At 42.7% G+C, this 22,010-nt stretch overlaps 1 pseudogene; it reads left to right on the forward strand.

The window, feature by feature from the left end:
• Positions 1–19,610: 19,610 nt before the first annotated feature.
• On the forward strand, positions 19,611–19,739 carry LOC132222999 (U2 spliceosomal RNA; annotated as a pseudogene).
• Positions 19,740–22,010: the final 2,271 nt, after the last annotated feature.

The following is a 22,010-nucleotide window of genomic DNA, read 5'->3' on the forward strand; positions in this document are numbered from 1 at the left end:
TGAGCTCCTTAACAAGCTCCTTAATGAGCTCGGTCTCGGAACGAATTAAACTCGTAAGTCAAGGCCCTACTGTAGACGTCTGCTTTATGGACATGGGTCAGCCTGGCTTCTGCAACGGAGGAGGTAGTGTAGCAAGGGTCAGACAGCCTGGGTTTGCATCCTGGCTCACCACTACCTACTTTGTGTCCTTTGACAAGTAAATTGACCTCTCTGAATCCACAGTTACCTCATCTGTAAAACAGAGATGCCAATATTACCTTCTAGTTCTGGCTGCATGGAGCTTAAATGGAGTAATGCATGTAAAGAGTTCAGCACTTAGTAATGTTTGATGGTGAGGAGGAGGAGGAGGCATGGAAAGAGACGAGCAAAAGGGAAGTGAGAAGTGCCATAGTGGTCTGACAATGCCAGCTAGCGCCTGTCTTCTCCTACCTCTCCCTACACCGTGTTCACTGCACCCACAGGTTGGAGCTGGAAATCGTAACCAACAAGTAACAACTGCTGCATGTATTAGTTTGTGAGGGCTGCCTTATCAAATACCACTAACTGGATGGCTTAAACGACAGAAATGTACTGTCCACAGTTCTGGAAGCTGCAGACCTAAGAGCAAGGTGCTGGCAAAGTTGACTCCTTCTGAGACTCAGAGGGAGAAGCTGCCCATGTCTCCCTGCAGGCTTTTGAGGTTCGTTGGCAGTCTTTGGTGTTCCCTGGCTTGTAGAAGCGTTATCCTGATCTCTGCCTTCATCCCCACTTGGCATTCTCCCTGGGTATATGTGCCCAAACGTCCCCTTTTCTGAAGAACAAGAGTCAAATTGGATCAGGGCCCACCTAAGATGACCTCATCTTAACTAATTACATCTGTAATGACCCCATTTTCAAATCAGGTCACATTCTGATGCACTGGGGGCTAGTTCTTCAGTATATGAATGGGGTGGGGGCACAATTCAATCCATAATACCACTAACTAGCCATGTCACCCTGAACAAGTCACTTAGCCTCTACACCTGGTTCCTCAGGGCTTAGGCAAGGGCTGTAGCAGAGCTGCTGGGGCCCCTCCTCACATGCTTTTGGGCAGGGGTCCTCAAACTACGGCCCGCGGGCCACATGCAAATACAAATACTGTATTTGTTCCCGTTTTGTTTTTTTACTTCAAAATAAGATATGTGCAGTGTGCATAGGAATTTTTTCATAGTTTTTATTTTTAAACTATAGTCCGGCCCTCCAACGGTCTGAGGGACAGTGAACTGGCCCCCTGTTTAAAAAGTTTGAGAATCCCTGCTTTTGGGCCTTGCCATTGTGGGGCTTTCAACCAACCACCTGAAGGCTCTCTCCATCAGCCAGTCCTTCTGGCTCTGCCACACCTGGCGGGAATTTCAGAGAACCGATACTCCCCAGAGAGGTCCTCAGCCAGTCCACTACAGAAGTTGCTACATAAGTGCCCCAGCCCCCTTTGACCTCCTTTCTAAGCACACCTTCCCCACCGGTTCAGAGAGTCCCTACCTGTATTCATCTCCAGTTTCCCACCCTTTATTGGCTACCCGCCCATTCCCTATTCCCTACAATTCCCCATTTCCCTACAGGGTTTTCTCGCCTCCCAAATAAACCACTTACACTAAAACCCTAGTCTCAGTGTAGACGAGGTGGGGTCTAAGGACCCCACATTAAGACTGGCATTTGTTACTGTGATGATTACTAAATTGATATTTAGAATAGAACCTAGCGAGTGTTGCATAACGGTTGGCTATTCTTTTTATCAACAGTATATTTTGAATCGCGTAGTTGGGCCATGAAGCATCAGCCCCAAGCATCAGCAATAAAGACATCAGATGAGGCTCTTTTATTTACAAGCCTCACTGGGCAAGTAGGTGATGATAAAGCAGCAGGAGCTTGTTCTTCCACATCTGATGGAGCTGTCCTCTCACTGTGGGACAGGACTGGGGGTGTAGGAACCAGCATGACCTCTCAACATCTCATTTTCCCTTAGGGATGAAAACAGGCCATTGGCATTGAGGCCTCAGCTGCATGACTGAGAGGCAACAAAGAGTGGTGTTTAAGATCAAGGGCTCTGAATTAAACAGCGCAGATTCTGATCACTGTTCTCCCACTTTCTAGCAGCATAATCTTGGGCAAGTTGCTTGATATCCCTAAGCCTCAGCTCCTGCCTCTGGGAAATGGGTATAATGATAGTTGTTTTCAATGATTAAATATGGTAAAGCATGCATAACCAGTGCTAAGAGCTCAATAAGCTTATTCATTTATTCGTTCTTTTTTACACTATAGAGATAAGTCTGGGCACTTCTGTGACATCTTTCTCTTCCCCTAGGTCTTCTCATTGTCACCTCTACTTCCCTCCAATGTGTGTGGCATGTAGTAGGCACTCATTAATGCTTCCAATAATGAATGAATAAGTAAATATTCCATGGAAGATTTAAACTCTTATTATGAGCTTTTCATATTCTGCTGCTTCCAGAAAGGATTGGAGGAGATTGAGGAATTCATTATACAAGTCAGAGTTTATATATTCTGACAATCACCCTGGAAGGTAAAACATAAAAATATTCCAAATATCCCAAGATTGGGAGCATTAATTAATTAATGCTAACTCTTCCTGCCTGAGCAAAGGCCTCCAGCTAATAACATTCTGAAATTGCTTAAAAGCAGTTATAGTCACAAATTCCAAGATTCACCAAGAGTCCACTGGGAGCTCTAATAACATTACACCTGAGCTCTTTATGTCAGGAGGGAGCTCAAGAGACCATTCACAGACTGAAGCAAGATGGGGAAAAGCCTCACTCAGCAAATAGCATGCCATTAACTTGGTGTGTGGAGACAGTACTCAGGGAAGCCGTAATTGAGTCAATAAAACATCAGAGTGGATAAACAGACCGAAATGGGGTGGTGGGGAGAAGAAAGATTCAAAATTGCCAGTTCCTGAGAAAATATTGAATGAGACAAGTTGGAATATGTAGGTCACTATATCATCATCTTAAATACAGCGCACATTGAATAAATGGTGGTAGTAGTAGTATTATAATGACGTAATGGGTGTGGCAATCATTTAATAAAATAATAGCTCAAGTGTGTCGTGTTCTCCCTGTGTTCACTGCACTATACTTACCCTGTCTAATGCTCACTTAATCCTAACAAAATCCCCACAAGGTAGGTTCCATGATTATCCCCATTTTGCCTTTGAGGGGACTGAGACACAGAGAGATTGAGTGATTGATTTTCATATGCTAGCCCATTCAATCCTCACCACAATGCTTTGAGGGAGTTATTATTCTTTGTCCCCATTTATAGGCAAGAAAACGGAAGCACAGAGAGGTTAATGATTTGGCCAAGGTCACCCATCAGGTAAGTACTAAACTCGGGGGCAGGCTGGAGGGGCTCAATGGGGAAAAAGGGGGGACATGTGTAATACTTTTGGCTCACTGTGAGCCAATAACTGTTTTCAATAATTAACTTATCCTTACCTCAGCCCTCTAAGGCAGGGAGCATATTGTGCCCATTTTATAGATGCAAAAACTGAAGCAGAGCGGTAAAGGGCTTGGCCCAGATTGGCACACTCATTCATGGAGCCAGAGCCTTGGGACTCTGTTTTTAACCCATCAGCCTGCTCACCTGCCAAAAAATGATGTTTTGAATCCATGTTGAACAATGTGATGATCAACGATGATAAATATTATATACATACATACATACATACATACATACATCAGCAACAGCAGTGAATTTCCTTCCAAAGCTTCATCTTATCACAGAGGGATATTCACACCATTATTATTTTCCAATGCCAAGAATTCTTTTTAAAACTGTGGTCTAATCTAGAAGAAAATGTCTTTGTTCCCAAGAAAGAGGAAACACGAATGGAAGCGCAGTGCTGTGTTGCAGACCATGACAAGCCCAGAGACGAGGACATGCTGTATCCCAAACACCTGTCATTTCTGTCTGCAGCTTACCAGGTGGGCAGCAGCCATCACGATTGTGGCCACTGCCCACGAAGAACTGGAACTGAGGATCTACTCCAGCGTCCTCCCCGCCTCCAGAGAGCAGGCCATGACTTTATTTTTTTCTATACCCTGCAGTTTCTTTTCTGTAAATGCTATTGTAAGAAGAGATTCGTAGGGAGCTAAAGCTGGGAGAGCTGGCCTGTTGAAAATGACTTTTGTAGTTCTCCACAAAACGTGAATACGCCTGCCACTGCTAAGTGTGCTGCTGGGAGGCCCCTCCGAGCTGAGCGCTGCTTGCTCTCCCGCTGCTAAAACATCTCCATCAGCAGCATGTGCGTTGCAGAGAGGCAGTCACAAAAGATCAAACAAACTGGCTGGAATGGATTAGTCTCCACTTTTATTTATGTTCTAAGCCCCAAGAAGACCTGTGGGTCCTACTGCTGGTCTCAGACCTGCAAGGCAAGACTTCTGGCCCATGGGGTGACCCACACTTTTTTTTTTTTCCAAATATATTTTTATTGATTTCAGAGAGGAAGGGAGGAGAGATAGAAACATCAATGAGAATCATTGATCGGCTTCCTCCTGCACGCGCCCCCTACTGGAGTTCGAGCCCACAACCGGGGCATGTGCCCTTAGCCAGAATCGAATCTGGGACCCTTCAGTCCCCAGGCTGATGCTCTATCCACTGAGCCAAACAGGCGAGGGCCGACCCAGAATTTTGAGACCATCCAGTTCTCAATTCCTACCTGCTAAGCCTGGTGAAGTAGAGGTCTTGTGCAGAGTGTGCCTGAAGTCAGCGAGTCAAAGGGGTAGGGCCAGGGTCCAGATTTGGGGAGCGCTGATTGGATACCTCATCCTAGATCTCCGTAACACCCTGTATTTACCTCATCTCAACACACATCAATCACACTGAAATGAAATTGCCCAGGAACACGACGGCAGGTCTCACCCAGTGGGCAGTAATATCCCTATGATCAGAAAATAGGTTTAGTTTCCTTTTGTTTCCACAGAATTGGCACTGTGCCTAGCTGATATAAGCACTCCATAAATATAGTGACTCAGGAGGCAGGCTGTAGGGGCAGCACCAGTGCCAGCTAATGTTAAAAACAGAACAGAACCAAGTAACTGGGCCTTGGTTTCACCCTTCACTGAGTGCTTCACTGTACTACACATTTTGGTGTGAACTGTCTCATTCTATACTCACAGCAACCCTATTATGTAAATAATGTAATTATCCTTATTTTACGGATGAGGAGAGGTTCGGAGGCGTTAAGCAACTTGCCCAAGATCACACAGTCAGTTAGTGGCCTGAGCTGGTATTTGGAAACAGGAAATTTGATTCCAGTTTGCATTAAATTAAACACACCCTTCCACACAACCCCTCAGGATGCAAGTTCCATTTTGCGATTTCTTCCTCTTCCCCCCGCCACCCCCCGCGGCCATCCCCCCCCACCCCACCCCCCCACCCCCGGCCACCCCTCTTTTCCTCTTGGTGTTCTTTCACATTAACCTTACTTAGATAAAAATGGCTGGAAGGTGTACACAGCACACTTAGTAGTGACCCTAAACCTGGACCCAGATCTAATATTTCAGATCAGACCAGATGGGCCTGGGTTGGAACACCTTGGTCTTGATCAGACTCCATCTCTGTGGTGGACGGAGAGACCCCTCAGTGGAAACATATGCTCCAGCCTCGCCCTGCCACCAGCCCACCGCCCGGCTGACCTTGGGCAAGTTTCCAACCCCTCTGAGACTGACCTACTTAAAACATAAGGACAATTCTTCCCTGTGTCTTTCTAGGGTTAGTTTCCATGAAGACTGCTTAAGGCCATGGAAGAAGAGAGCATCCTGACATTACTGCATACGCCCTGCCAATGTGAGGAGATGGTATCAGGATCCAAGGTCTCTTATTTAGGCGATGGATGGGGGGATTGCTTTTTTCACTTTTTTTTGTATCTAATAGAAATGTAAGAAAGAAAACCTCGCCCTAGCCAGTTTGACTCAGTGGATAGAGCATCAACCTACAAACTGAAAGGTCCTGGGTTCGGTTCCAGTCAAGGGCACATATTTAGGTTGCAAGCTCGATCCCTAGCTCTGGTTAGGGCACATGTGGGAGGCAACCAATTAATGTGTGTCTCTCACATCAACGTTTCTCTGTCTCTTCCCCTCCCTTCCACTCTCTAAAAATCAATGGGGGGGGCGGGGGGATATCCTCGGGTGAGGATTAATAGAAAAAAACAAACATCCTTCCTCTGAGCAAAAGAGAGAGACAGAGAAATAGAGGCAAAGAGAGGCTGAGAGAAGAGAAAGGAAGCAGACAGATTCAACACGGGCAGAGACAGGGAGAGGGAAACATGGACAGAAGGAGAATAGAAACAAAGAGACAGGAGGCTAAAGAGAGACACAAAATCAGAGAAAGAATACAACACTAAGAAAACTTTCACATCTACTCGTTAAATGCAACAAATAAATTGCCTCCAAGGGTAAAGGGTAGGGCCCACATTTGTAATAGAAACGTTAGTCCTTAAACCCAGGTCCTAATGACTAATCCTTCTGGCCACCTGGCTCCTGGCTGTTCTACAAGTCGCTTCAAAAACCGCTCATTCAGGGCACCCTCCTCGTATCTTTTACTGACACCCTCCTTACTGCCTACAAGGAAGTGAATAGCCACATGCCTTCTATCTGTCTCTTGCATCACAGTTTTCCTGTCACACACATCTGATCCTCACAGCCTCTCGATGTGATGATAAAGATAAGAGAGGTAAAGCTGAGAGGACTATGTAAGTTGCTAATTAACCCTCACAGAGCATCTACTTTATGCTAGGTACTGTCTACGACACAAGTCACCTCATGCAAGCCCCTAAATCACAGCCACAAGGAAGCTATTACTTACCCCCGATTTAGAGATATGGAAACTGAGACTCAACAGGTTCAGTGGCACAATGTGAGGCAGTCAGGGAGCCATGGCTGGGACTGAAAACTGACTCCACATTCACACACATCAGCAGCTCTCCCTACATGTATCTCTATAAGATTTCAGAGGCAGATTTATTTTTGAAGGAAAAAAAAATCCAAGGTTTTCACTGACTAATAAGAGCTTGAAAAACAAACTTCAGGAGACCTCCATTTGTCTACCATGAACAATCCCTTTGACTTGCAACCTTCCCTCTCTGTGCACTCAATAAAATGGAGGGCTGGCTGCTTAAAGAGGTTTCTACGAAACCCAAACCCGTACTTGCAGTAGTTTCCTTACTACAAGTGTCTTGAACAATGAAAATTGCTTTCCTAAGTGAAACTAGACTCAAGTGGTTTGTTCTGCACTGTTACAGTCATCCAGTCGGTAGAAGTATTTATGTGATTTTTTTTTCAAAGTTTCAAAAACAACCCGAGGAAATAATAAAATACCATCCTCTTTATTGAAGTCGGAGATTCCCTAAAGCTGAAGACTGCAAACTGTGGTGTTGATTGTCCTAAATGAAAATGTTGGAAGATAAAGAATCCCCTTGGCTCTAACCTTCAAGGAACAAACCATGCCTGGAGGCAAGGAAACACAGCCCGTCTCATATATTCTCCCTCTGTTCAATGCCACGTTCTGCAAAAATTCCCTTCCTCCTAACTACATTAGCGCAGAAGGCGATCGATACAAAAAACACCAGGTTCATCCTAAGGGATTCCTGAGTGCAAAATGAAAACTCTAAGCACCTCAATTCCGAAACTTAAATAGCTGACCCTTTATTCTTTGTGTGGCACCCACTCTGAGATACTCAAACATCTTGGTTTTCAAAATGAAAGCTTGTTCTAGTGAACCATGCATGGATTGTGTTGCTATAGGCTGATGGAAGGCAAGGCCTTTTTAATCAATTGGAGGGCCTTTGTTGCCGGAACCTTCAGGAACAACTGGCTAGCTATATAGCATCCTCTGGTAAGACCATCACCTAACACCTAAATACAACCATGGCCTTCTTCCTCTTAAGTCACTGTTTACACTTTGGGTTGATTGCAGGATGGCACGCCATACTTTCTCCAGAGCTCACCAGAGGAAAGCCACTGTGCAACAATAAACCGAACTACTCATCAGTCCCACTTCCCTTCCTGGCACTGCTACAAGATGCCCAGAGAAAATTAAGTGAGAAAGGCTGCTTAAGGTGACTCCACTGAAAATGGAGAACAGATTCCAGGAGTAAATCATGGCGAGCAGAAAGAACTGGATTAGGACTTTATTTAGAAATGTGAAAGTATGTATTATGAGAACATGTGTATTATCTCTTATATTTAACAGAATGTAAGTTCTAAACATCTTTAAACATTAAATTAACGTGGCTTTTTTCATTTATTTTCCCCACAAAGAACTGCATGACAACACAACTTAAGATCCATCACTTCCTGCTTAGCTTTCACAGAATGGTCATAAAGAGGGTTGTTTTTACAAAAATATTCAAAGGTTTCTTCAGTTTTCTCATGGGTCTCTATTTTTCTTTGATATTCATAACACTCTCTTTTGAGGCATTGTTCTAGTTATTACAGCTGTGTAACAGATTCCACCCAAAACTTAGTGGCTTCAAATAACAACACCTATCTTGCTCACAAATGGACAATTTGAGCAGTAAACAGTGGCGACAGCTCATCACTGTCCCACTTGTCATCAGCTGGAGCAGTCAAAGTCTGACCTGGGATCATCTGCCAGCTGCTCATTCCTATGTCTGGCACCTGGACTTGGAACACTGAGCTGGAGGCCAACAGCAAGGCCTCCTCAGGTTTCTCTTTCTCTCCTTTCTTCGTCTTCGTCTTCTCTCTCTCTCTCTCTCTCTCTCTCTCTCTCTCTCTCTCTCTCTCTCTCCCCTCCCCACCCACAATCCAATGTCTTTCTAGCACAGTGACTTCATGTAGCTAGATATTATTTCCATGGCACCTCAAGACCCCTGCGAGAGAACACAAAATCTTTATCATTTTTATGACCTGATTGCCTGGGAATTCACACAGCATCACTTCTGCGCCCATTCTATTCCTTACTTGCAAATGTTTAAAGCCAACCCATTTTCAAGGGAAGAAGAATTGGGCTCTACCTTTCATGGACAGCTTGTGGACAGGTTTTAAAATTACCAAAAACGTCTATTATATCATCCTCTTTGCTGATTTTTCTCTTCTGGTTATTGACTGATTCAACTCTGTCAGATCCATTTGTCATTGGTTCTGTGTATATTTGGCATGGCAGGTCCATGAGGGCTGGGATTTTTATCTGTCTTTTTATTCAGGGCCAGTTTCCAATACCTGGTACCTACTGGTGCCCAATAAATATTTGTTGAATTAATTCTAATTCAACAGTTCTCCAATACCACTTTAGTCACCTTTATAAAATCCTGCATCCTTTACAAGATTTATAATTTTACTTTGCAACCAGTTTTCCTTTTCTTTTTATTGCATTGCCTGACATTAACAACTTAAGGCAATCAACAAGAGACTAGTTTAAAAAGATGTGGATAAGATAAGCAGAGGTATTGCCTAAGGATACTGAAATGGGAATTAATATTGTTCATGGTCACTTCATTTGGGAGGAAGCTCTGTTTCCAGATAAGGAAGACTTAAATAACAAGGACATCTTGAGAAAATCAAAATCTATTCCAGCTTCAGGTTTTTCAATTGTGGAAGGCCATTACCTCTCAAGTTCTAACTTCTTGGTGATTTTAAAACTTAGATATAGATGGGCAGATATTTAGCATCCATGATAATAAATTTATAATTAATAGTACATATTGCATTCCCTGATTTCAAACTATATTAAAAAGCTATAATAAAACAGTATGGTATTGGCATAAAGACATACACATAGATATGAAGAGAAGAAAAAGAGAAGAGAAAGACCAGAAGAGAAGCGAAAGACCAGAAATAAACCCACATATACATGGTCAATTTATGACAAAGGAGTCAGGAATATACAATATGGAAAGGACAATTTTTTAATAAATGGTGCTGGAAAAATTGGAAAGCAGCATGCAAAAGAATGAAACGACCACTATCTCATATCATACACAAAAATTAACTCAAAATGGGTTATAGACTTGAGTGTAAGAACAGAAATCATAAAACTAAAAGAAAATATAGCCAGTGAGTATCTTAACATGAGTCTTGGAGATGATATATTGGAATTGACACCATAAGCAAAGGAAGCAAAAGCAAACATAAACAAGTGGGGCTACATCAAACTAAAAGGCTTCTGCACAACAAAGGAAATCATCAGCAAAATGAAAAGGAAACCTACTAAATGGGAGAAAATATTTGCAAATTATATATCTGATAAGAGGTTAGTATCTAAAATAATATAAAAAAACTCATATAACTCAATAGCAACAACAGACAATCCAATTAAAAATAAGCAGAGGATCTGAACAGAATTTTTTTTAAAGAACTGCCATGTGATTCAGCAATTTCATGTTCATTGCAGCAATATATATATATATATATATATATGGAAGTATGCAAATTAGGCCAGGATGCTGTAATAGGTCATGACCAGACAGGAGGAGGTTGTGCGCGCAGGTGAGGCTGGAGCAGACAGGGACAGAGGGCTGGCCCGCTGGCCCGCAGCCTCCATGGCCAAGTACAGGCCTGGAGAGGAGACAGCGGGCCTGCCTCCCGCGGAAGCAGCGCGGCTCCCTCCCGCCTCCTGCGGAATCGGCGTGGGTCCCTCCCGGATCCCACGGAAGCCCACAGCTCCCATGGAAGCAGTGAGCAGCTCCTGGCAGTGCGCTATGGTTCCCGCCAGCTCCCGCGGAAGTGGCAGGCAGCCTACTGCGCACAATATCGCGCAATGGGCTACTAGTTTACAATAGCCAGGACATGGAAGCAACCCAAGTGTTCAAGGATGGATGAATGGATAAATAAAATTATGTATATTCATACATATATAATGAAATATTCTTAAGCCAAAGAAAAAATAAAATCTTGTAATTTGTGACAACATGGATGGGCCTTGAGGGCATTACGCTGTGTGAAATAAGTCAGACAGAGAAGACAAGCACCATATGATCCTGCTTGTATGTGGAATCTAAAAAACCAAAACCAAGCCCATGGCTATAGAGAACAGATTGGCGGTTGCCTGAGGCAGGGGGTCAGAAGTGGGTGAAATGAGTAAAGGGAGTCAAAAAGCACATATTTCCAGTTATAAAATGAATAAATCATGGGGCTATAATGTACAGTATGGTGACTATAGCTAATAATAATGTATTGCATATTTGAAAGTAGCTAGGAGAGGGAGTCTTGAAAGTTCATCAGAAGAAAAAAGTGTAGCTATGTATGGTCATGGATGTTAACTGGAATTACCTTGGTGATCATTTTACAATATATACAAATATCAAATCATTACACTGTACACCTAAGATTAATATAATGTTATATCAATAACACCACAATAGAAAAGAACGAAAACAATAATACTGATGATGATGTTTAAATAGTTGCTATCTAATTATCATTTACTATGCAACAGACATTGTGTTTTCCATGTATTATCTTCACAACAAGCCTTTGAAATAGATGTTCTTATTTCCATTCTTCCAATGCTCATACAAATCACAGACTTGCCTCTGGTAATACAATGGAAACAGTACCAACTCAAGTCTAACGACAGAGCCACACTATGAACAGCCATGCCTTCTCACCTCCTAATAGGGTTAATGACTACATTAGGCCCAGCTGTGAAACTACTGTAGTTGTATTGGAACAGCGACCTTGTAGTAAGGGTTGATCGCAGGACTCAGCAAAGAGCATTTAATTACAGAAAGGACCAGAATGACCAAGTTACCACCCAGCTTCATGACCAGCTTTCTGTAGATGCTGCTACATAGTCTCCTTTCTCCTGGTCTCCCAACAGACTTTCTAAATAACTCCTATTCAAAAGTCTTCTCCATTCATCAGAGCATATTTTTTCTTTAGTGAAGTCACTGCTTCCACCCTATCCTAAAATTACACAGAATAAGGGTCTAGCCCATTTTTTAGTGTTTCAACGCCATATTTCAAAAACAAGCTAGACATTAACGACAGCAAGGGCCTTTGTCCCTAAAGCTGCTCTCTAAAGGCTCAGAAAGTTTACCGACATTATCTCATCACTGCCATAACAAAGCTGGCATTATCTTCTCCGTTTTCTGATAGAGAAGCTGCAGTAAGAATATTATAGCGTGACTTCAACACTACACAGAAGTGCTTCTGTTAGCCCTGTTGCAGGAGCTGGCTGGGGAGGCTGGAAGGGAGCCAGATTGGCGTCTACACCAGTTTCCAACGGGACTTCCTCACACAGGTCTCCATGCCCTGGAGCTGAGGGTGGCTGGAGAAGCAGGCCCCCTTCAACTAGAGAAGCTCCGCTTTGCGCAGATTTTACCTGCTGCATAGGTGAGGATTTAGTGAGAGGTTTCCCTTTCACAAAGGGATTAACTTCTAGAAATCTGACCTGGAGCTAGTTAGGGTATACCACCTTCAAAAATTAAACATTTAATAATATGCAGTGGCTATTCATTCAAAAGTCCAAAAGCAACGTTCATAGCAAACCGGGAGCTTCTCCTCTGTGCCAAGCACCTTACAGACATGAACTTATTTCCATAATAAGCTACCATTTACCGATGAGACAATCCAAGTTTGGAAAAATGAGGTAACTTGCCTAAGTACCATCAAGCTGGCGAGCGGTGGATGAAGCCAAGCAGCCTGAGCTCCATTCGTTTTAGCGGCCACTGGTGCCGGCTCCTGGAGCGCCAACCCGGCTTCTCTGCCGAAGTCCGAGGCTGCATCGACCCCAAACGCACCCTTCCATTGTCCTGGGGCCGCCTGTTGCTCCTGGCAGGGCCCGGTAGCCCTGAAGGGCTCAGAAGTCACCTCTTTCCCCGAAGAATAGGCTCAGAGCATTGCGCGCTCTCTGACCCAGCCCGGTGCTAGCACCCTGCAAGGGGGCCGCTGGCTTCTTCACCCAAGCCCCTCAGCCAGGCAATGTTGTCCTGTAAGCACACGGAGGCGGGAGGGGGCGTGGGGGCGGTCTGGTCTGGGTGGGTAAGACGTGGGGTTTCCCAGGGAGGGGAGAGGGCACGGCTGGAGTCTTCAGGGTGCACTTTGTAACTGTGGGCAGGAAGGGGAGATGAGGCTGAGGCCAGATTTGGGGGCAGGAAGGGGATGAGCTCAGGTGTGCGGAGCTTCAGGAGGTTGGGGAAGCAGGACCAAAGCGCTGCCACCCCCTCTCCCAGGTTAACCCGGTCTCACGGGGTCGCACGAGTTCTGTGGGGTGGATGGAGAGTCCTGGGCTAAGAAACACCCAGTCGCCAGAGGCTCCTTATCCCAGACTTACCGATATGCGTTCTGGTTCATGGCACCTTTCAAGCAAAACCCAGTCCTCAGGGACACGTCCCCACACCACACCGAGTCCGCGTGAGCAAGCGACTTTCCTCCCCAAGTGCCAGGTTGGGTGTGGAGGACCGTGCTCTGGCCCAGCAGAGGTGCAGGGGCCGGAGATGCAGTTAGGAAAGTGAACTTCACGTGTGGCTATAAGTCGACGGGCTTGCAGGAGGCCCAGAGGCCCGAGCTATTGGAGGCTGGGAGTTTCTCGTGGCACCAATCCAATTTGCCCCACGCACAGCAATCCAAAACAGCCTATGCTGTTACCATTCTGCTACTTGGTCTCTAACCCAAACAATTACCTCCACCCAGCCCTGAAGTTCCTGTCAGAGAGAGATAGGTAGAACTAGCAACTACTATGCCTTAAAAAGACTACAGAACAGAGAAACGCAAAAGCAAGGTGTTATATGATAAAGAATTTGAATGGCCTTTGTCCCGAGTGCCTGGAATAGAGCCTCTAAGTCCTTGGAATTTACGGAGTAATAGTGTCCTTGTTACTCCCAGTGGGCCCTGATAGTTTGTGTCATTACCTAAAGGCAAGCCCTAAATGATTTAAGCTAATGACATCACTCAGGATGGGGGCTGGCCACACCAGAAAGACCAGCCTGTGATTAGAGCGTTCCGGATTTCCATCACCTGATATGAGACCCACTATGGAGAAGGGGGCTGGAGATTGAATTCAACGTTTTAGCCAATAATTCAACTAACCATGCCTACGTAATGAAGCCCCAGTAAGATTCCAGACACAGAAGCCCAGGTGACCTTCACTGGTTGGCAATACTGTGTATATATTGTTACACATCTATGGGCTGGAAGAGTGATGCATCCTGACTCCACAGGGAGAAGACACCTCATGCTCTGCATTTCTTCCTTTGGCTGGTTCTGATTTTTATCCTCTTTGCTGTAATAAAATGGTAATCACAAGTATAGCACTTTCCTGAGTTCTGTGAGTCATTCTAGCAAATTACCCTAAATTAGTGGAAACCCCTACATGTGTATCGAATTGATCATAAGTGAGCATGGCCTGGGAACCCCTGAGCTTGTGGCTGGAGTCTGAAGTAGAACAGTCTTGTGGAAGGCTGTGCCCTTAACCTGTAAAGTTGGGCCTAAGTCTGGGTAGTGTCAGAAGTCATTGCTCAAGGTTATGTGTAAAGTTCTATATTCACCTCTACTTGGCTAAAATAAATTTTCAGGATTCAGAACTAACCATAATGTAGCTCTCTCGAGCAACAATTCTCTAAAGCAGTGGTTCTCAACCTTGGCTGCACATTAGAATCACCTGGTAATCTTTTTAAAATCCTGATTTCTGGGCCTCGTCCTCCGGAAATTCTGTTTCTTTGTTACTAATGTTGTGGCCCCACCCCATAACAAAGAAACAGAATTTCCGGAGAATAAGGCCCAGAAATCAGGATTTTAAAAAGATTATCAGGTGATTCTAATGTGCAGCCAAGGTTGAGAACCACTGCTATATGAGTTTTTCTCCTTATACTTTTACAAATTTGTGCACGGGTGGGGTCTGGCCGGCCCGCCCCAATAGGGACCTATCAAGCCAGGCCGGTTGGGGGTGGGGATGTAGGAGGTTGGCCGGCCACCCGCCCCCTGGTTGAACTCCCAGTCAAACTCCCAGTCAAAGGGACAATTTGCATATTAGCCTTTTATTATATAGGATTCCTTTTGCACCTCTAAGATCGCATTCCTTGTTACAATAGAAAAAGAACAATATTTAGGTATACCTAACATTCTTCTGTTCTGTTCTTCAGACCTCTAACTAGCTACAAGTCTGGACACAGGCTTTATAAATGGTAAAGAAGTATATTTATAAGATGAGAAGATAAAGCATGGAATAAATCCACCAGTGATTTAATGTAGGATTTGAATTAAGCAAAGGAAAAAGGGTAGAATCTCAGAATCATAGGATTCATGTGATCTTATAAAGAACTAGGTAGTAAACTTGGGAGCTATAAAAGGCCTCAGAGGTTATCTACTTCAAAATCTTCATTTTGGATGGTAACTAGACTTACTATGATCATTTCACAATATATACAAATACTAAGTCATGTTGTACATCTGAAACTAATAAAATGCAATTTATATGTCAATTTCAATTTTTAAAAAAACAAACCTTTGGTTTGCAGGTGAGGAAACTAAGGCCCAGGAAGGTTACAGTGAAATGTCTTCTCTAAATTACAAACTAGGAATCTAAAGACAGTCATTTTTTTGGAATGTATTTTATTTTTAGAAGTCAAACTTGCCAAAATTCTTTGTTCCAAGACAGAAAAATCATGCCATCAATGTGATATCCTATTCACAACATAGTTTGAAAATGTCACCATGAATAGTAGAATGACCTTATGCTATGTCATGACTTAATGCAGAAATCTTCTAGGTTTTTGGAAAGAAGGGTACCAGTCCTCTATTTCCATGGAAGTTATTCTCTGAGAGTAAGGGAGTGAAAATATGCTATACTAGATCCTCTTTCTAAAGCTACACAAAGTTTCTATGACTATTTTCTGAATTAGTCCCAGTTCTTCAGTTATAAAATTGGATGACATAAAACATGGCTTGTTTTCATGTAGATGTATTTGTGAGAGAGCATTTCAGTCACATTTTTAATCCAGTAAGGGACTTTGCTATTTACAGAAATCCTAATGTGAATCCTTTTATAAAAACAAAAAGAAAAGTATTTTCTAATGTAAGTAACCTCTCCACAATTTCCCTGTTTGGGAACTTCAGATTTCTGTATGTAGAAGTTCCTTTTAAATGAGGTTCCCCTGTATTACATTATCTTCACTTATCCTGGGAGGACATAAGAAAAAGACAGAGGAATGTGGCAAAGTGCACGGATGGCCTCAGGGAAAGAGTCACCTGATTCCAATAAAGCAGGCACAACCACCAAGGCTTTGTTTCCTGTACCCTGAACTAGCGAGACTGTTTTATAAGATCCTGTCAGAATGTACAGCAGCAAACAGCTCAGAAATGTTTAATACATGATCAAGTGCACCTCACAATTTCACCCAAACACCTAATGTATTATTCCAGTCGGCTACGAGAGACAAGCATCAATCAACATTCAGGCTACCTCACCCTTTCTCAAGGTGAAAGAACTAAAACAACTGTATTATCTGTATGACAATCACTCCTGTTTTATTTGCAGCTGCGTTCCACTCTGACCATCAGAGAAGCAATGACATAGTTTTACTGCGGCTCTTATTAAATATTATTACTGTGGTGCAAGCTTGACGGTCGAGAGAGGAGAAAAAGAGGCAGCTTCATTGCCCAGAGGAGATCCAGTAATCAGATGGTCTGCAGCTTGAAGAGGACATCAATCTTCTGAATCCAATTCTGACTCTACACGTTAGCAGCAACTGTATGGTCTGGTATAAAATGGTGACGGTATTAAGGCCATTGCTAACCTAAAAAGTGTGTATTTAAGAAAGAGAACAAAAGGGGGGACTATAGAGATTGAGAACTGTGTTAAGATTACTAATTGAGATTAAGAAATAACAGTCCTGAGGAAATACATTGGACTGGCTCTGAGATTATTTTTATCTTCCATTGAAGTCATTTGTCTTTATTGTCTTTTTATTTGTTTATTTATTTATTTGATGGCAGCCTACCATCCAACCTGCCTCCTCCTGGTTTTGAAGGATCCCTTGAGCATAATATTAGAGGGTTCCCAATAGCTCCCAAGAGGAAGCTACATCCTTCCTCTCCCCATGCCCTGGTAGGCATGCTGGCTCACAGTCAAGCTCAGCCTGTCAGATGCTCACACTCACCTGAATTTTGAACAAGTGAAGCGAAGATCCAGGGTTGGTTAAATGTATTTGCAACAGCAGTATGACCACAGAGTCAGAGCTAATCTGTTACCTGCAACTCAAAACGTCATAACTGATATCCATCATTCTAAGGTTCCATGAATATGAGACTGAAGCACAGAATGGAGGATACCCTAAGGGAAAAAAGTATGCTTTCCGAAAAAGCTCATTGTTATTCAAGGTTCCTATTTTACATCTTATAATAATACAGCGGTTCTCAACCTATGGGTCGCAACCCCTTTGGCAGTCGAACGACCCTTTCACAAGGGTCACCTAAGACCATCCTGTATATCAGATATTTACATTACAACTCACAACAGTAGCAACATTACAGTTATGAAGTAGCAACGAAAATAATTTTATGTTTGGGTCACAACATGAGGAACTGTATTTAAAGGGCCAGAAGGTTGAGAACCACTGTGAGAAAGGCATACAGAAAATGAAAAGTCTTTTCTTCATATGTTTGTTATTGCCACTCTATGTGTGAGAGATTTTTCTATTCCTCTGGTGGGGTGAATTCCCAAGAGTAATTAAGGAAGTGGAATGATTGATAACATGGTAGAGTTCTTCCAAGAACCCCAGGTCTGAAAATGAGCACAAGAGATATCCTTTAAGACCAAAGTAGGAAATGGCAAGAAATCCAACAGGAAATGAAAAGTTGTGCAACTAGAAGAAAAGTGAACTTTGCCTTTATTGCAGGAAGCTGAACTTGAGTGAAGATGTTCCCAGGATGGATCCTTTAACTGTAGAGACTCCAGAACCTTTTAAGAGAAAGCAAGCCAGCCACTGCCCTAGCCTGGTGAGTAAAAAAGCTAAGTGTTGCTGAAAACTGCCAACGAGGATATATAAACAGTGAAGGCGAGATCAGAACACCAGATAGCCTATGCATTTGGACTACATGTATGTGTCTCCCCAAATTCATATGTTAAAACCCTACCCACAATGGGATGTTATTAGGAGATGGAGCCTTTGAAGGTAATTAGGTTTAGATGAGGTCATTAGAGTGGAGCCCCCATGATGAAATTAGTGTCCTTGTAAAAGGAGAGGAAGACCAGGGCTCACTGTCTCCACCATGTGAGAATAGAATGAGAAGACGGCTGTCTGCAAGCCAGGAAGAGGGCCCTCATCTGACATCAAATGGGCTGGCACCTGATCTTGGACCGCCCCAACTTCCAGGGCTCGTATCTTGTTATAGCAGCCCGAACTGCCCAAGATAGTATATAAAGCTTTTTGCATCATGCCTGGTATATAATAAATGTTCATAAAAATAAGAAAAATATATAAATAAAAACATATTTAAAATAAATAAATAAATGAAGCCACTGACTAGGCAAATCTGGATTTCAATAAGGTTCAGAAAATATTGCATTTGCACGGCTAATCTAATGCCACCAGGAAAACAGCTGGCAAGATAAATTAGGATGGATACACTTTTTACATATACTTACTTGCAGTTTTTATTTTGAAGAAGTAGAAGCAGCAGCTGCCACCGTCCCCACAATAAGCCAAGCAGTTGACAAGGATTGGTGCAGCCTGCACAGGTCTCTGTCAGGGGAACACTGACTCTCCAGCCAGTTTCATGGGGGAAATCAGGAGGACAGATTTTCTTAGGCGATTTTCTCATTCATTTTGTTTTCTGCTTGGCTAGAAAGAGTACATAAGCTGTTTGTCTCAAGTGAACGCTCCAGTAGATAAAACACCAAGAGGGGTTTTAAGAAACAACAAAATAAGAATTGCCGCACTGGCTTAGACCAACTGTCTGACATTAGTACCAAGAAACATGTTGTAGGAAAGAGTTGTCACTTCCTCCATAATCACGACCTCACAAGCTTAGAAGCAACTCCCTAAATGTCCTTAAGCTCTTATTAAGGTTTTATCATCCACAACTTTACTTAAGCCCTCCTTGAGGTTTATACTCACATTTTCAGCTAACACTGTGTTTGGGGCAGTGAGTTTATTTATTTAACCTACTTTTATTCCTATTTTGTTCTTCTTGACTGCAATCCTGATTCACTCTATAACCTCAAGCAAGTCTCAAGCTGGTTTGTCTTAATATCTTCATCTATAAAAATAATAGTGGGTCCTTGGTGAGGTCACAAATAAAAGGAAGAGATTCCTGGAGCTACATTTGTCTCTGCTGTGAGCTCCACAGAGGAAGAAAGAGTCTTCAAACCAGACATTAGAGTTCCATTTTTGTGCTAATTCATGCCAATCCCACAAGGTCAAATAATGAAATAATAGAAGAGAGAAATATAAGAGGGATGGGAAATAGAGAGAATCTTGGGATCAGGTCAAATTGTAAGCCATGAACCAGCAAAAGTGTGTGTGCCCATCCACAACCTAAAGGTATTAAAACTAGATTACCCATCTGGATTAAAATACTGCAGAATCTATGGACTTTGGCCAAATGGTCACCTATAAGTAAAAATTTTTGGTGAGAGTAGGGATAAATTTTTCCCCCTTTAAACTAGAAAAAAAAATCGCTTCTCGGCCTTTTGGCTAAGATCAAGTGTAGTATCTGTTCTTATCAGTTTAAACTAGAAAAAAAAAACACCAAATAATGCTGAATTATCAAAGTAGGCAAAATCAATAACAGGATAGAACCATTGGAATCAGACACGAAACTTTTATTGTCAAATTGGTTCTAGATATGAGTTACTTTAATCACTGTCTTATGTCAGATAAGAGTAATATTTAGAGTGAAGATTTGGAGAGGATATTTGATATTTTCTATTCAGGAGGAGGAACTATGGGAAAGTACAATGATTACAGAGAAGTTAACATGCTAAGCAGGACAGAATGAGTGATTAAATGACACAGTGGTCTCTTCCTTTCTCCCTTATTACAGGCAAAAGAAAATTTTAATAAAGTAATGTAGTCACTTCCATAAAGCCAAAATGAGTCCAGTGTGAAACATTTATACATAACTAAGTCATCTTAGTTGCTTTGGAATTGAATTTCAGAATTTATTGAGGAAAATAATAATTAAAATACCCTCTATCTAAATAATTTATTACGATCCTATGACGTTCACATTTGTTAACTATATAAAGAGGCAAAATTTTGCTGCTAGAAGAACATATATTACAGCTAAGGTAGTAGTTCTATTTGTTAAAATGCTGAAAAATGTTTTTTTAATTAAGTGATATTAATGTAAGTGCAAATAGAATTCTTTGGGACTGCTTCCTGTTATAAAGAGGTTTTAAATATTAAATGAAGAAAAATGCAAACTACCTTAGTTTGTCCATCTTAAAGATGAAAGTTGTATGACCTTGTATCAAGAGAATGCAGTGTAGATTAGTTAGCTAATTAGATCTTTATTATATGCAATGTTATGAAGGCAAAGTATGCCTGTGACCCTGGCTCAAGCCAGCCTTTTTGTCTAAAACACCACAGCAGGTAAGTCAGTGCAGGGACAGTCACAGGGCAGGGCAAACCAACCAACCAACCATAGTTAACAGTGCGGCTTAGTGCCTGAAGAATCAGGGGAGCTTGCCCCTTTCTAGTTTAGAGGCCTCGTGAAGTCACTTGACCCCTTTGGAACTCAGTTTCCTAAGCAGTAAATTGATAAGGCTTGACCTTTAAGGAGTTTTCCAGAACTAAAATTCTACGACAATTTTTAATACCTAAGAGAAGCAAACAAATCACTCTCCCCATCAGAGAAAGGTTCTGACTTGTAGCGGATGGAGCCATATCATGTGCCACAGCAGGTCCAAGGAAATGCCAGGTGTCCAGAAGTCCTTGTGCCTCCCACCACCAAACTGCCTTCTGTTTCCCCAACCACCAGATGGCTCAGAAAGCCCAGGAACACCCTTAGCATCTGAAAACCTAGTGACAAATTCCCTAGGTCTCCAGCAAAGTAGACCTCTGTACATACCTCCTCATCAATTTCTTCTGGACCTCTGTGACTCCCTCTCTAATGTGTTCCTCATGATAACTGAGTTTTCCCTTTGGTTGAGAACCCTCATAATGCCACCTCCTTTCTTCACTCACACAGATGACATTTTAGGTTACTCTCACTCTTCCACTCTTGATTTATTCATTCACTCACTGGTCTAACATCTCTTGAGCACCTACGAAGGGCAGCTGCCTTTACTAGGCCTTGATCTCCTTTGACTAGAATGCTGTGAACAGTGAAGACAGGGCGTTGCTTTGTGGTAGCCAGCAGCATCTTCCATGGAGTTAGACTGCTTGTTCAAATTCCAGCTCTTCCACTTACTGTGTTGACTTGAACAAGAGTCTTAACTTCTCTGCACCTCAGCGTTCTCATGTGTAAAATATGATTCATAGTATAAAATACTTCATACAGTTTTGTGGAGGGTTTAAAAAAAAACTCCATCTGTGGGCCCTAGCCAGGTAGTTCAGTTGGTTAGAGAGTCGTCTGGATATGTCAAGCTTGCAGGTTCAATCCCCAGTTGGGGCACATATAAGAATCAACCAATGAATGCATAATAAGTGAAATCTCTCTCTCTCTCTCTCTCTCTCTCTCTCTCTCTCTCTCTCTCTCTCTCTCTCTCTCCCTCCTCTCTCTCTAAAATCAATTGTTAAAAAGTCAATCTGTGTTTAGAGCCTCAAAAAGCACTTACTGCGACCTGATAAGCACTTTATAAAGGTCCGTTCTTCTTATCATCCTCCAACTGTCTGAATCAGTCTGAGATCAGCAGCCCCATGACTGAGCTGTTGATGACATTTGACACAGCGCCTTCTATTTAAAACATGATATTTCATGGTTGTGGGGTTGTTTGTCCATTTCAAAGGGCCATTGGGAATGGATTAGAGGAGCATTTGTCACTGACAAGGATTAGTGAAGCAAGCAGAGTTGCTACCTCAGAGAGCTCAGAGCAATGACAGCCACTTTGTCCCAGCCTGAGCAGAAGCA

The sequence above is a fragment of the Myotis daubentonii genome, chromosome 1 (assembly GCF_963259705.1).
Source record: "Myotis daubentonii chromosome 1, mMyoDau2.1, whole genome shotgun sequence".
Lineage (NCBI taxonomy): Eukaryota > Metazoa > Chordata > Mammalia > Chiroptera > Vespertilionidae > Myotis > Myotis daubentonii.